The 12,517-nt window shown below is 37.9% G+C and overlaps 1 protein-coding gene across 1 annotated transcript in view; it reads left to right on the top strand.

Moving 5' to 3' along the window:
• The first annotated feature begins 4,396 nt into the window (after window positions 1–4,396).
• The window catches only part of PFKFB1 (6-phosphofructo-2-kinase/fructose-2,6-biphosphatase 1), a 68,637-nt gene continuing 60,516 nt past the window's right edge, over window positions 4,397–12,517 (top strand). The window contains exon 1 of the mRNA XM_060292153.1: window positions 4,397–4,500. The gene's annotated coding sequence lies outside the window, so the exon portion shown is untranslated. The remainder of the gene's footprint in view (window positions 4,501–12,517) is intronic.

The raw sequence follows: 12,517 nt of genomic DNA, 5'->3' as shown, positions 1-12,517 counted from the left end.
TTCCAGGTTGTCCATTTTATTGGCGTATAGTTGCTTGTAGTAATCTCTCATGATCTTCTGTATTTCTGCAGTGTCAGTTGTTACTTCTCCTTTTTAATTTATAATTCTATTGATTTGAGTCTTCTTCCTTTTTTTCTTGATGAGTCTGGCTAATGGTTTATCTCTTTTGTTTATCTTCTCAAAGAACCAGCTTTTAGTTTTATTGATCTTTGCTATTGTTTCCTTCATTTCTTTTTCATTTATTTCTGATATGATTTTTATGAATTCTTTCCTTCTGCTGACTTTGGGGGTTTTTTGTTCTTCTTTCTCTAATTGCTTGAGGTGCAAGGTTAGGTTGTTTATTCGAGATGTTTCCTATTTCTTAAGGTAGGCTTGTATTGCTATAAACTTCCCTCCTAGAACTGCTTTTTTTTTTTTTTTTGCAGTATGCAGGCCTCTCACTGCTGTGGCCTCTCCTGTTGCACAGCACAGGCTCTGGACACGCAAGCTCAGTGGCCATGGCTCGCGGGTCTAGCCACTCCGCGGCATGTGAGATCTTCCCAGACCAGGGCACGAACCCGTATTCCCCTGCATCGGCAGGCGGACTCTCAACCACTGCGCCACCAGGGAAGCCCCCTAGAACTGCTTTTGATGAATCCCATAGGTTTTGGGTCATCATGTCTCCATTGTCCTTTGTTTCTAGGTATTTTTTGATTTCTTCTTTGATTTCTTCAGTGATCACTTCGTTATTAAGTGGTGTATTGTTTAGCTTCCATGTGTTTGTATTTTTTACAGATCTTTTCCTGTAATTGATATCTAGTCTCATAGCATTGTGGTCGGAAAAGATACTTGATACAACTTCAATTTTCTTAAATTTACCAAGGCTTGATTTGTGACCCAAGATATGATCTATCCTGGAGAATGTTCCATGAGCATTTGAGAAAAATGTGTATTCTGTTGTTTTTGGATGGAATGTCCTATAAATATCAATTAAGTCCATCTTGTTTAATGTATCATTTAAAGCTTGTGTTTCCTTATTTATTTTCATTTTGGATGATCTGTCCATGGGTGAAAGTGGGGTGTTAAAGTCCCCTACTATGAATGTGTTACTGTCAATTGCCCCTTTTATGGCTGTTAGTATTTGCCTTATGTATTGAGGTGCTCCTATGTTGGGTGCATACATATTTACAGTTGTTATATCTTGTTCTTGGATCGATCCCTTGATCATTATGTAGTGTCCTTCTTTGTCTCTTCTAATAGTCTTTATTTTAAAGTATTGTGTCTGATATGAGAATTGCTTCTCCAGCTTTCTTTTGGTTTCCATTTGCATGGAATATCTTTTTCCATCCCCTTACTTTCAGTCTGTATGTGTCTCTAGGTCTGCAGTGGGTCTCTTGTAGGCAGCATATATATGGGTCTTGTTTTTATATCCATTCAGCCAATCTATGTCTTTTGGTGGGAGCATTTAGTGCATTTACATTTAAGGTAATTATCGATATGTATGTTCCTATTCCCATTTCCTAAATTGTTTTTGGTTCATTATTGTAGGTCTTTTCCGTCTCTTGTGTTTCTTGCCTGGAGAAGTTCCTTTAGCATTTGTTGTAAAGCTGGTTTAGTGGTGCTGAACTCTCTCATGTTTTGCTTGTCTGTAAACGTTTTAATTTCTCCACCAAATCTGAATGAGATCCTTGCTGGGTAGAGTAATCTTGGTTGCAGGTTTTTCTCCTTCATCACTTTCAGTATGTCTTGCCACTCCCTTCTGTCTTGCAGAGTTTCTGCTTAGCGATCAGCTGTTAACCTTATGGGGATTCCCTTGTGTGTTATTTGTTGTTTTTCCCTTGCTGCTTTTAATATGCTTTCTTTGTATTTAATTTTTGACAGTTTGATTAATACGTGTCTTGGCATATTTCTCCTTGGATATATCCTGTATGGGACTCTCTGTGCTTCCTGGACTTGGTTAACTATTTCCTTTCCCATATTAGGGAAGTTTTCAACTATAATCTCTCCAAATATTTCCCCAGTCCCTTTCTTTTTCTCTTCTTCTTCTGGAACCCCTATAATTCGAATGTTGGTGCGTTTAGTGTTGTCCCAGAGGTCTCTGAGACTGTCCTCAGTTCTTTTCATTCTTTTTTCTTTATTCTGCTCTGCAGTAGCTATTTCCACTATTTTATCTTCCAGGTCACTTATCCATTCTTCTGCCTCAGTTATTCTGCTATTGATCCCATCTAGAGTATTTTTCATTTCATTTATTGTGTTGTTCATCATTGTTTGTTTCATCTTTAGTTCTTCTAGTTACTTGTTAAATGTTTCTTGCATTTTGTCTATTCTATTTCCAAGATTTTGGATCATCTTTACTATCATTATTCTGAATTCCTTTTCAGGTAAACTGCCTATTTCCTCTTCATTTGTTAGGTCTGGTGCGTTTTTATATTGCTCCTTCATCTGCTGCGTGTTTTTTGTCTTCTCATTTTGCTTATCTTACTGTGTTTGGGGTCTCCTTTTTGCAGGCTGCAGGTTCGTAGTTTCCGTTGTTTTTGATGTCTGTCCCCAGTGGCTAAGGTTGGTTCAGTGTTTTGTGTAGGCTTCCTGGTGGAGGAGACTAGTGCCTGTGTTCTGGTGGATGAGGCTGTTTCTTGTCTCTCTGGTGGGCAGGTCCACGTCTGGTGGTATGTTTTGGGGTGTCTGTGGACTTATTATGATTTTAGGCAACCTCTCTGGTACTGGGTGGGGTGTGTTCCTGTCTTTCTAGTTGTTTGTCAGACTGTCCAGCACTGTAGCTTGCTGGTCGTTGAGTGAAGTTGGGTGCTGGCGTTGAGATGGAGATCTCTGGGAGATTTTTGCCGTTTGATATTATGTGGAGCTGGGATGTGTTTTGTGGACCAGTGTTCTGAAGTTGGCTCTCCGTCCTCAGAGGCACAGCACTGACCCCTGGCTGCAGTACCAAGAGCCTTTCATCCACAAGGCTCAGAATAAAAGGGAGAAAAAGTAGAGAGAAAGAATTAGTAGAAGTAGGAAGAAAGAAAGAAAGAAAGAAAGAAAGAAAGGAAGGAAGGTAGGAAGGAAGGAAAGAAGAAAGAAAGAAAGAAAGAAGAAAAGAAGGAGAGAAGGAAAGAAGGAAAGAAAGAAAGAAAGGAGGGAGGGAGGGAGGGAGGGAGGGACAGTGGGAGGAAGGAAGGAGGGAAGGAAGTAGGAAAGGAAGGAAAAAAGAAAGAAAGAAAGAAGATAAAGTAAAATAAAATAAAGTAAATTATAATAAAGTTATTAAATTTAAAAATAATTATTAAGAAAAAAATTTAAAAAAACGGACGGATAGAACCTTAGGACAAATGGTGGAAGCAAAGCTATCCAGACAAAATCTCACACAGAAGTATACACATACAGACTCACAAAAAGAGGAAAAGGGGAAAAAATCATAAATCTTGCTCTCAAAATCCACCACCTCAATTTGGGATGTTTCGTTGTCTACAGGAGGAAAGGAAGGAAGGAAGGAAGGAAGGGAAGGAAGAAAGAAAGAAAGAAAGAAAGAAAGAAAGAAAGAAAGAAAGAAAGAAAGAAAGAAAGAAAGAAAGTAAAATAAAGTTATTAAAATTAATTATTAAGAAAAAACATTTTTAAAAAAACGGACAGATAGAACCCTAGGGCAAATGGTGGAAGCAAAGCTATACAGACAAAATCTCACACAGAAGCACACACACTCACAAAAAGAGTAAAAGGGGAAAAAATCATAGATCTTGCTCTCAAAGTCCACCTCCTCAATTTGGGATGATTCGTTGTCTATTCAGGTATTCCACAGTTGCAGGGTACATCAAGTTGATTGTGGAGCTTTAATCCGCTGCTTCTGAGGCTGCTGGGAGAGATTTCCCTTTCTCTTCTTTGTTCTCACAGCTCCCAGGGGCTCAGCTTTGGATTTGGCCCTGCCTCTGCGTTTAGGTCGCTGGAGGGCGTCTGTTTTTTGCTCAGACAGGACGGGGTTAAAGGAGCTGCTGATTCGGGGGCTCTGGCTCACTCAGGCTAGGGGGAGGGAGGGGCGCGGTGTGCAGGGCAAGCCTGCGGCGGCAGAGGCGGGCATGACGTTGCACCAGCCTGAGGCCCGCTGTGCGTTCTCCCGGGGAAGTTGTCCCTGGATCCCAGGAACCTGGCAGTGGCAGGCTGCACAGGCTCCCCGGAAGAGGGGTGTGGATAGTGACCTGTGCTCGCACACAGGCCCCTTGGTGGCGGCAGCATCAGCCTTAGCGTCTCCCGCCCGTCTCTGGGGTCCGCGCTTTTAGCCCTGGGTCGCGCCCATCTCTGGAGTTCCTTTAAGCAGCGCTTTTAATCCCCTCTCCTCACGCACCAGGAAACAAAGAGGGAAGAAAAAGTCTCTTGTCTCTTCGGCAGCTCCAGACCTTTTCCCAGACTCCCTCCCAGCTACCCGTGGTGCACTAACCCCTTCAGGCTGTGTTCACGCAGCCAACCCCAGTCCTTTCCCTGCGCTCCGACCAAAGTCCGAGCCTCAGCTCGCAGCCCTGCCCACCCCGGCTGGTAAGCAGACAAGCCTCTCGGGCTGGTGAGTGCCGGTCGGCACTGATCCTCTGTGCGGGAATCTCTCCGCTTTGCCCTCTGCACCCCTGTTGCTGTGCTCTTCTCCGCGGCCTCGAAGCTCCCCCCTCCACCACCCGCAGTCTCTGCCCGCGAAGGGGCTTCCTAGTGTGTGGAAACCTTTCCTCCTTCACAGCTCCCTCCCACTGGTGCCGGTCCCGTCCCTATTCTTTTGTCTCTGTTTTTTCTTTTGCCCTACCCAGGTACGTGGGGAGTTTTTTTGCCTTTTGTGAGGTCTGAGGTCTTCTGCCACTACGCAGTAGGTGTTCTGTAGGAGTTGTTCTACGTGTAGATTTATTTCTGGTGTATCTGTTGGGAGGAAGGTGATCTCTGCGTCTTACTCTTCCGCCATCTTCCCCTGACCTATGTCAATTTTGAAGCTTTGTAAATAGTTCCAAATTTAGAATTGCTATATATTTCTGGTATATTGAATATTTATCAATGTGTAAGGAAATTATTTCTGGTAATCTAGTATCATTTTGTCCTACAATTTTTTTCCTGATATTAATATATATGTATATATATTTGCTTTATTTAGCTTTATATTTGCCTGGTATATCTTTCTTACACTTTTTAAAAATGGTTTTAACCATTTTTATTGAAGTAAGTTAATTTACAATGTTGTGTTAGTTTTAGTTTCAACTGTACAGCAAAGTGATTCAGCGTATGTACTCTTTTTCAGATTCTTTTCCATTATAGGTTATTACAAGATATTGAATATAGTTCCCTGTGCTATACAGTAGGCCCTTGTTGTTTATCTGTTTTATATATGTTTGTATATGTTAATCCCAAACTCCTAATTTATCTCTCCCCCTCACCCCTGCTATCCCCTTTGGTAACCATGTTTGTTTTCTATGTTTGTGCGTCTATTTCTGTTTTGTAAATAATTCATTTGTATCATTTTTAAGATTCCACTTATAAGTGATATCATATGATATTTGTCTTTCTCTGTCTGACTTACTTCACTTAACATGATAATCTCTAAGTTTATCCATGTTGCTGCAAATGGCATTATTTCATTCTTTTCTATGGCAGAGTAATATTCGATTGTATATATGTACCACATCTTCTTTATTCATTCATCTGCTGATGGACATTTAGGTTGCTTCCATGTCTTGGCTATTGTAAATAGTGTTGCTATGAACATTGGAATGCATGTATATTTTCAAATTAGATTTTTCTCTGGATATATGCCCAAGAGTGGGATTACAGGATGATATGGTAACTCTATTTTTAACTTTGTAAAGAACCTCCATACTGTTCTCCACAGTAGTTGCACCAATTTACATTCCCACCAACAGTATAGGAGGTTTCCTTTTTCTCCATATCCTCTCCAGCATTTATTATGTGTAGACTTTTTAATGATGGCCATTCTGATTGGTATAAGAAAAATGTTTTTGATAGAGATGTAATTCACATACCATAAAACTCACCATTTTAAAGTGTACAACTTATTGGTTTTTAGTATATTTGCATGGTTGTATACCATCATTACTAATTCCAGAACATTTCATCACCCCCCAAAGAAACCCCATACCCTTTAGTGTCGTTCCAGATTCCCCTCTCCCCTCAGTCACTGGCAGCGACTAAAATCTACTTATTGTTTCCATAGTTTTGCCTATTCTGGACATTTCACATTCATGGAATCATACAATATGTGGCATTTTGTATCTGGCTTCTTCCATTGGGCATAACATTTTCAAAGTTAACCTATGTTGTAGCATGTGTAGATACTTCATTCCTTTATATAGCTGAATAATATTGCATTATATAGATATACCACATTTTGTTTACCCATTCATGAATTGATGGAAATTTGGTTTGTTTCTGTTTTGGCTATTATGAGTAATGCTGTCATGAACATTCTTTCACAAGTTTTTTTGTGCACATATGTTTTCATTTCTCTTGAATATATACCTAGGAGTGGAAATGCTGAGTCCTCTGGTAATTCTATCTATAATGTTTTGAGGAACTGCTAAACTGGTTTTCAAAGTGGCTTCATATTTTATATTCCCAAAAGCAACATATGAGCATTCTAATTTCTCTATATCCTCACTAACATTTTTAAAATTATAGCCATCCTAAGTGTGTATGAAATGATATATCACTGTGAGTCCCATTTGCATTTTATTAATGCCTAATGATGTTGAGCATCTTTTCATGTACTTATTGGCCATTTGTATATCTTCTTTGGAGAAAAGTCTATTCAGATTCTTTGCTCGTTTTTAAACTGGGTTATTTGTCTTTTTATTTGGGTTGATTTTTCCTTTTTGTATTCTGGGAACTAGACTCTTGTCAAATATATGGTTTGCAGATATTTATTCCCATTCTGTGAGCTATATTTTCACTTTCTTGAGAGTGTCTTTTGAAGCACAAAAGTTCTTAATTTTAATGAAGTCCAATTTACTTATTTTTTCTATTGTTGTTTGTGTTAGGTGTCATGTCCCTGAAGCCATTGTCTAATCCAAGGTCACAAAAATTTATGCCTAGGTTTTCTTCTTCTAAGACTTTTATAGTTTTAGCTCTTACATTTAGGTCTTTGACTCATTCTGAGTTAATTTTTGCATATGATGTGAGGTAGGAGTCCAACTGCATTCTCTGCATGTGGATATTCAGTTGTTCCAGCACCATTTGTTGAAACGACTTCTTTCTACCACTGACTTGTTTTGGCAGCCTTGATGAAAATCAGTTGACCATAAGTTACAGAGTTTATGTCTGAGTTTTCAGTCCTGTTTCAATGGTTTATATATATATAAGGTTTATAGATATATATAAGGATATATATATATATCCTTATGCCAGTACAACACTGTCTTTATTACTATAGTTTTTTTAAATTAAGTTTTGAAATTGGGAAATGTGAGTCCTCCAACTTTGTTCTTCTTTTTCAGGATGATTTTGGCTCTTCTAGACCCCTTGAATTTCCATGTGAACTTTAGGATCAACTTTTCAATTTCTGCAAAGAAGTCAGCTGAGATTTTGATAGGGCTGTGTTGAATCTGTAGACCAATTAGAGAATACTGACACCTTAACATTATTAAGTCTTAGGTCCATGAACATGAGTTGTTGTTCCATTTATTTAGGTCCTCTTTAATTTCAACAGTGTAAGTTTTCAGAGTATAAGTTTTGCATTGCTTTTAAGTATTCCTAAGTATTTTTGATGCTATTGTAAATTGAATTGTTTTTATTAATTTCATTTTGCTTGTTCTTGCTTCTTTATGGAAATATAATTTTTTATATATTGATCATGTATCCTGCAACATTGCTGAACTCATTTATTAGTACTAGTAGATTTTTAGTGGATTTCTTGGAATTTTCTACATGTAAGATCATGTCATCTGCAAAGAAAGATAGTTTAATTTCTTTTCTTTTTTTCTTTTTAATTTTATTTATTTAACATCTTTACATATACAAATATCCCCATATCTCCTCCGTCTTGTGTCTCCCTCCACAGTCTGGAGGCCTTTTATTTCTTTTTGCCTAATTACCCTCACTAGAACCTCTAGTACAATGTTGAAAAGATGAAGTGATAATAGACATCCTTCTTTTGTTTCTGATTTTAGTGGATTAACATACAATCTTTCACCAGTAAGTGCAATATTAGCCATGAGTTTTTCATAGATGTCCGTTATCTGACTGAGGAAATTCTCTTGTATTCTTAGTTTGTTGTGTGGTTTTATTATGAAGGAGTGTTTAATTTTTCAATTGCCTTTTCTATGTGCACTGAGATGATCATGTGGTTTTGGTCCTTTATTCTAGTGATGTGGTGTATTACACTACTTGATTTTCAGAGGTCTAATTAACACTGCATTCCTACAATAAAGCTAACTTGGTGACAGTGTATAATCTTTTATATTTTTCTGGATTCAATTTGCTAATATCTTGCTGAAGATTTTTGCATCTATATTCATAAAATATTGGGCTATAATTTTATTTCTCTCTGATATCTTTGTTTACCTTTGGTATCACAGAAATACTCAAGAAATGAGTTAGGAAATATTCCCTCCTATTTTATGAAACAGCTTTTGAAGAATTGATGTTAATTCTTTAAATGTTTGGTAGAATTCTCCAGTAAAACCATCGAATCCTGGACTTTTCCTTGTGGCAAGTTATTTTGGTTACTTATTCAATCTCTTTACTTGTTATAGATCAATTAGATGTCTTCTTGAGTCAGTTTTGGGAGTTTGTATTGCTTTAATAATTTGTCCATTTCGTCTAAGTCAGCTATTGTGTTGGCATACAGTTGCTCATAGAACTCCATTATAATTATTTTTATTTCCATAAAGTCAGTAGTAATATCCCTCTTTCATTCCTGAATTTATTTTAACGTTTTTATTGGAGTATAATTGCTTTACAATGGTGCGTTAGTTTCTGCTTTATAAATAAGTGAATCAGCTATACATATACATATATCCCTATATCTCTTCCCTCTTGTGTCTCCCTCCTTCCCACCCTCCCTATCCCACCCTTCAGCTAGTCACAAAATACCGAGCTGATCTCCCTGACTATGTGACTGCTTCCCACTAGCTATCTATTTTACATTTGGAAATGTATATATGTTCACATACAAACTACCACTCTCTCACTTTGGCCCAATGTATCCTTCCTCCCCCCTGTGTCCTCAAATCCATTTTCTAGTAGGTCTGCGTCTTTATTCCCATCTTGCCCCTAGGTTCTTCATGACCATTTTTTTTTTTTAGATTCCATATATATGTGTTAGCATATGATATTTGTTTTTCTCTTTCAGACTTACTTGACTCTGTATGACAGACTCTAGGCCCATCAACCTCACCACAAATAACTCAATTTCATTCCTTTTTATGGCTGAGTAATATTCCATTGTATATATGTGCCACATCTTCTTTATTCATTCATCTGTTGATGGACACTTGGGTTGCTTCCATGTCCTGGTTATTGAAAACAGAGTTTCAATGAACATTGTGGTACATGACTCTTTTGAATTATGTTTTTTTCAGGGTATATGCCCAGTAATGAGATTGCTGGTTTGTATGGTAGTTCTATTTTTAGTTTTTTAAGTAACCTCCATACTGTTCTCCATAGTGGCTGTATCAATTTACATTCCCACCAACAGTGTATGAGGGTTCCCTTTTCTCCACACCCTCTCTAGCACTTATTGTTTCTAGATTTTTTGATGATGGCCATTCTGACCGGTGTGAGATGATATCTCATTGTAGTTTTGATTTGCATTTCTCTAATGATTAATGATGTTGAGCATTCTTTCATGTGTTTGTTGGCAATCTGTATATCTTCTTTGGAGAACTATCTACTTAGGTCTTCTGCCCATTTTTGGATTGGGTTGTTTTTTTGTTTGTTTTGTTTGTTTGTTTGTTTGTTTTTGTGGTATGTGGGCCTCTCACTGTTGTGGCCTCTCCTGTTGCAGAGCACAGGCTCCAGATATGCAGGCTCCGTGGCCATGGCTCACGGGCCAACCTGCTCCGCGGCATGTGGGATCTTCCCAGACTGGGGCACGAACCCATGTCCTTGCATTGGCAGGGAGACTCTCAACCACTGCACCACCAGGGAAGCCCTGTTTGTTTTTTGATATTGAGCTGCATGAGCTGCTTGTAAATTTTGGAGATTAATCCTTTGTCAGTTGCTTCATTGCAAATATTTTCTCCCATTCTGAGGGTTGTCTTTTTGTCTTGTTTATGGTTTCCTATGCTGTGCAAAAGCATTGAAGTTTCATTTGGTCCCAGTCATTTTTTGTTTTTAATTCCATTTCTCTAGGAGGTCGGTCAAAAAGGATCTTGCTGTGATTTTTGTCATAGAGTGTTCTGCCTATGTTTTCCTTTAGAGTGTGAGAATGTCTGGCCTTACATGTAGGTCTTTAATCCATTTTGAGTTTATTTTTGTGTATGGTGTTAGGGAGTGTTCTAATTTCATTCTTTTACATGTAGCTGTCCAGTTTTCCCAGCACCACATATTGAAGAGGCTGTCTTTTCTCCATTGTATATTTTTGCCTCCTTTATCAGAGATAAGGTGACAATATGTGTGTGGGTTTACCTCTGGGCTTTCTAAACTGTTCCATTAATGAATATTTCTGTTTTTGTGCCAGTACCATACTCTCTTGATTACTATAGCTTTGTAGTATAGTCTGAAGTCCAGGAACCTGAATCCTCCAGCTCCGTTTTTCTTTCTGAAGATTGCTTTGGCTATTCGGGGTCTTTTGTGTTTCCATACAAATTGTGAAATTTTTTGTTCTAGTTCTGTGAAAAATGCCAGTGGTAGTTTGATAGGGATTGCATTGAATCTATAGATTGCTTTGGGTAGTAGAGTCATTTTCACAATGTTGATTCTTCCAATCAAAGAACATGGTATATCTCACCATTTATGTATCATCTTTAATTTCTTTCATCAGTATCTTATAGTTTTCTGCATACAGGTCTTTTGTCTCCTTAGGTAGGTTTTATTCCTAGATATTTTATTCTTTTTGTTGCAATGGTAAATGGGAGTGTTTTCTTGATTTCCCTTTCAGATTTTTCATCATTAGTGTAAAGGAATGCAAGAGATTTGGGTGCATTAATCTTGTATCCTGGTACTTTACCAGATTCCTTGATTAGCTCTAGTAGTTTTCTGGTAGCATCTTTAGGATTCTCTATGTATATTATCATGTCATCTGCAAACAGTGACAGCTTTACTTCTTCTTTTCCAATTTGGATTCCTTTTATTTCTTTTTCTTCTCTGATTGTTGTGGCTAAAACTTCCAAAACTATGTTGAATAAGAGTGGTGAGAGTGGGCAACCTTGTCTTGTTCCTGATCTTAGTGGAAATGCTTTCAGTTTTTCACAATTGAGGATGATGTTGGCTGTGGGGTTGTCATATATGGCCTTTATTATGTTGAGGTAAGTTCCCTCTATGCCTACTTTCTGCAGGGTTTTTATCATAAATGGGTGTTGAATTTTGTTGAAAGCTTTCTCTGCATCTATTGAGATGATCATATGGTTTTAATTCTTCAGTTTGTTAATATGGTGTATCACATTGTTTGATTTGTGGCTACTGAAGAATCCTTACATTCCTGGGATAAACTCCACTTGATCATGGTGTATGATCCTTTTAATGTGCTGTTGGATTCCATTTGCAGTATTTCATTGAGGATTTTTGCATCTATGTTCATCAGTGATGTTGGTCTGTAGTTTTCTTTTCTGTGTGATCTTTGTCTGGTTTTGGTATCAGGGTGATGGTGGCCTTGTAGAATCAGTTTGGGAGTGTTCCTCCCTTTGCTATACTTTGGAAGTGTTTCGGAAGGATAGGTGTTAGCTCTTCTCCAAACGTTTGATAGAATTTGACTGTGAAGCCATCTGGTCCTGAGCTTTTGTTGGAAGATTTTTAATCACAGTTTCAATTTCATTGCTTGTGATTGGTCTGGCCATACTTTCTACTTCTTCCTGGTTCAGTCTCGGAAGGTTGTGCATTTCTAAGAATTTGTCCATTTCTTCCAGGTTGTCCATTTTATCAGCATATAGTTGCTTGTAGTAATCTCTCATGATCCTTTGTATTTCTGCAGTGTCAGCTGTTACTTCTCCTCTTTCATCTGTAATTCTATTGATTTGAGTTTCCTCCCTTTTCTTCTTGATGTGTCTGGCTAATGGTTTGTCAACTTTATCTTCTCAAAGAATAAGCTTTTAGTTTATTGATCTTTGCTATCATTTCCTTCATTTCTTTTTCATTTATTTCTGATCACATCTTTTTGATTTCTTTCCTTCTGCTAACTTTGGGGTCTTTTTGTTCTTCTTTCTCTAATTGCTGTAAGTGTAAGGTTAGGTTGTTTATTTGAGACGTTTCTTGTTTCTTAAGGTAGGATTGTATTTCCATAAAATTCCCTCTTAGAACTGCCTTTGCTGGATCCCATAGTTTTTGCATCGTGTTTTCATTGTCATTTGTTTCTAGGTATTTTTTGATTTCCTCTTTGATTTCTTCAGTGATCTCTTGGTTATTAAGT

The sequence above is a fragment of the Globicephala melas genome, chromosome X (genome assembly GCF_963455315.2).
Source record: "Globicephala melas chromosome X, mGloMel1.2, whole genome shotgun sequence".
Taxonomy (NCBI): domain Eukaryota; kingdom Metazoa; phylum Chordata; class Mammalia; order Artiodactyla; family Delphinidae; genus Globicephala; species Globicephala melas.
This window is presented reverse-complemented; position numbering and strand designations above follow the sequence as displayed.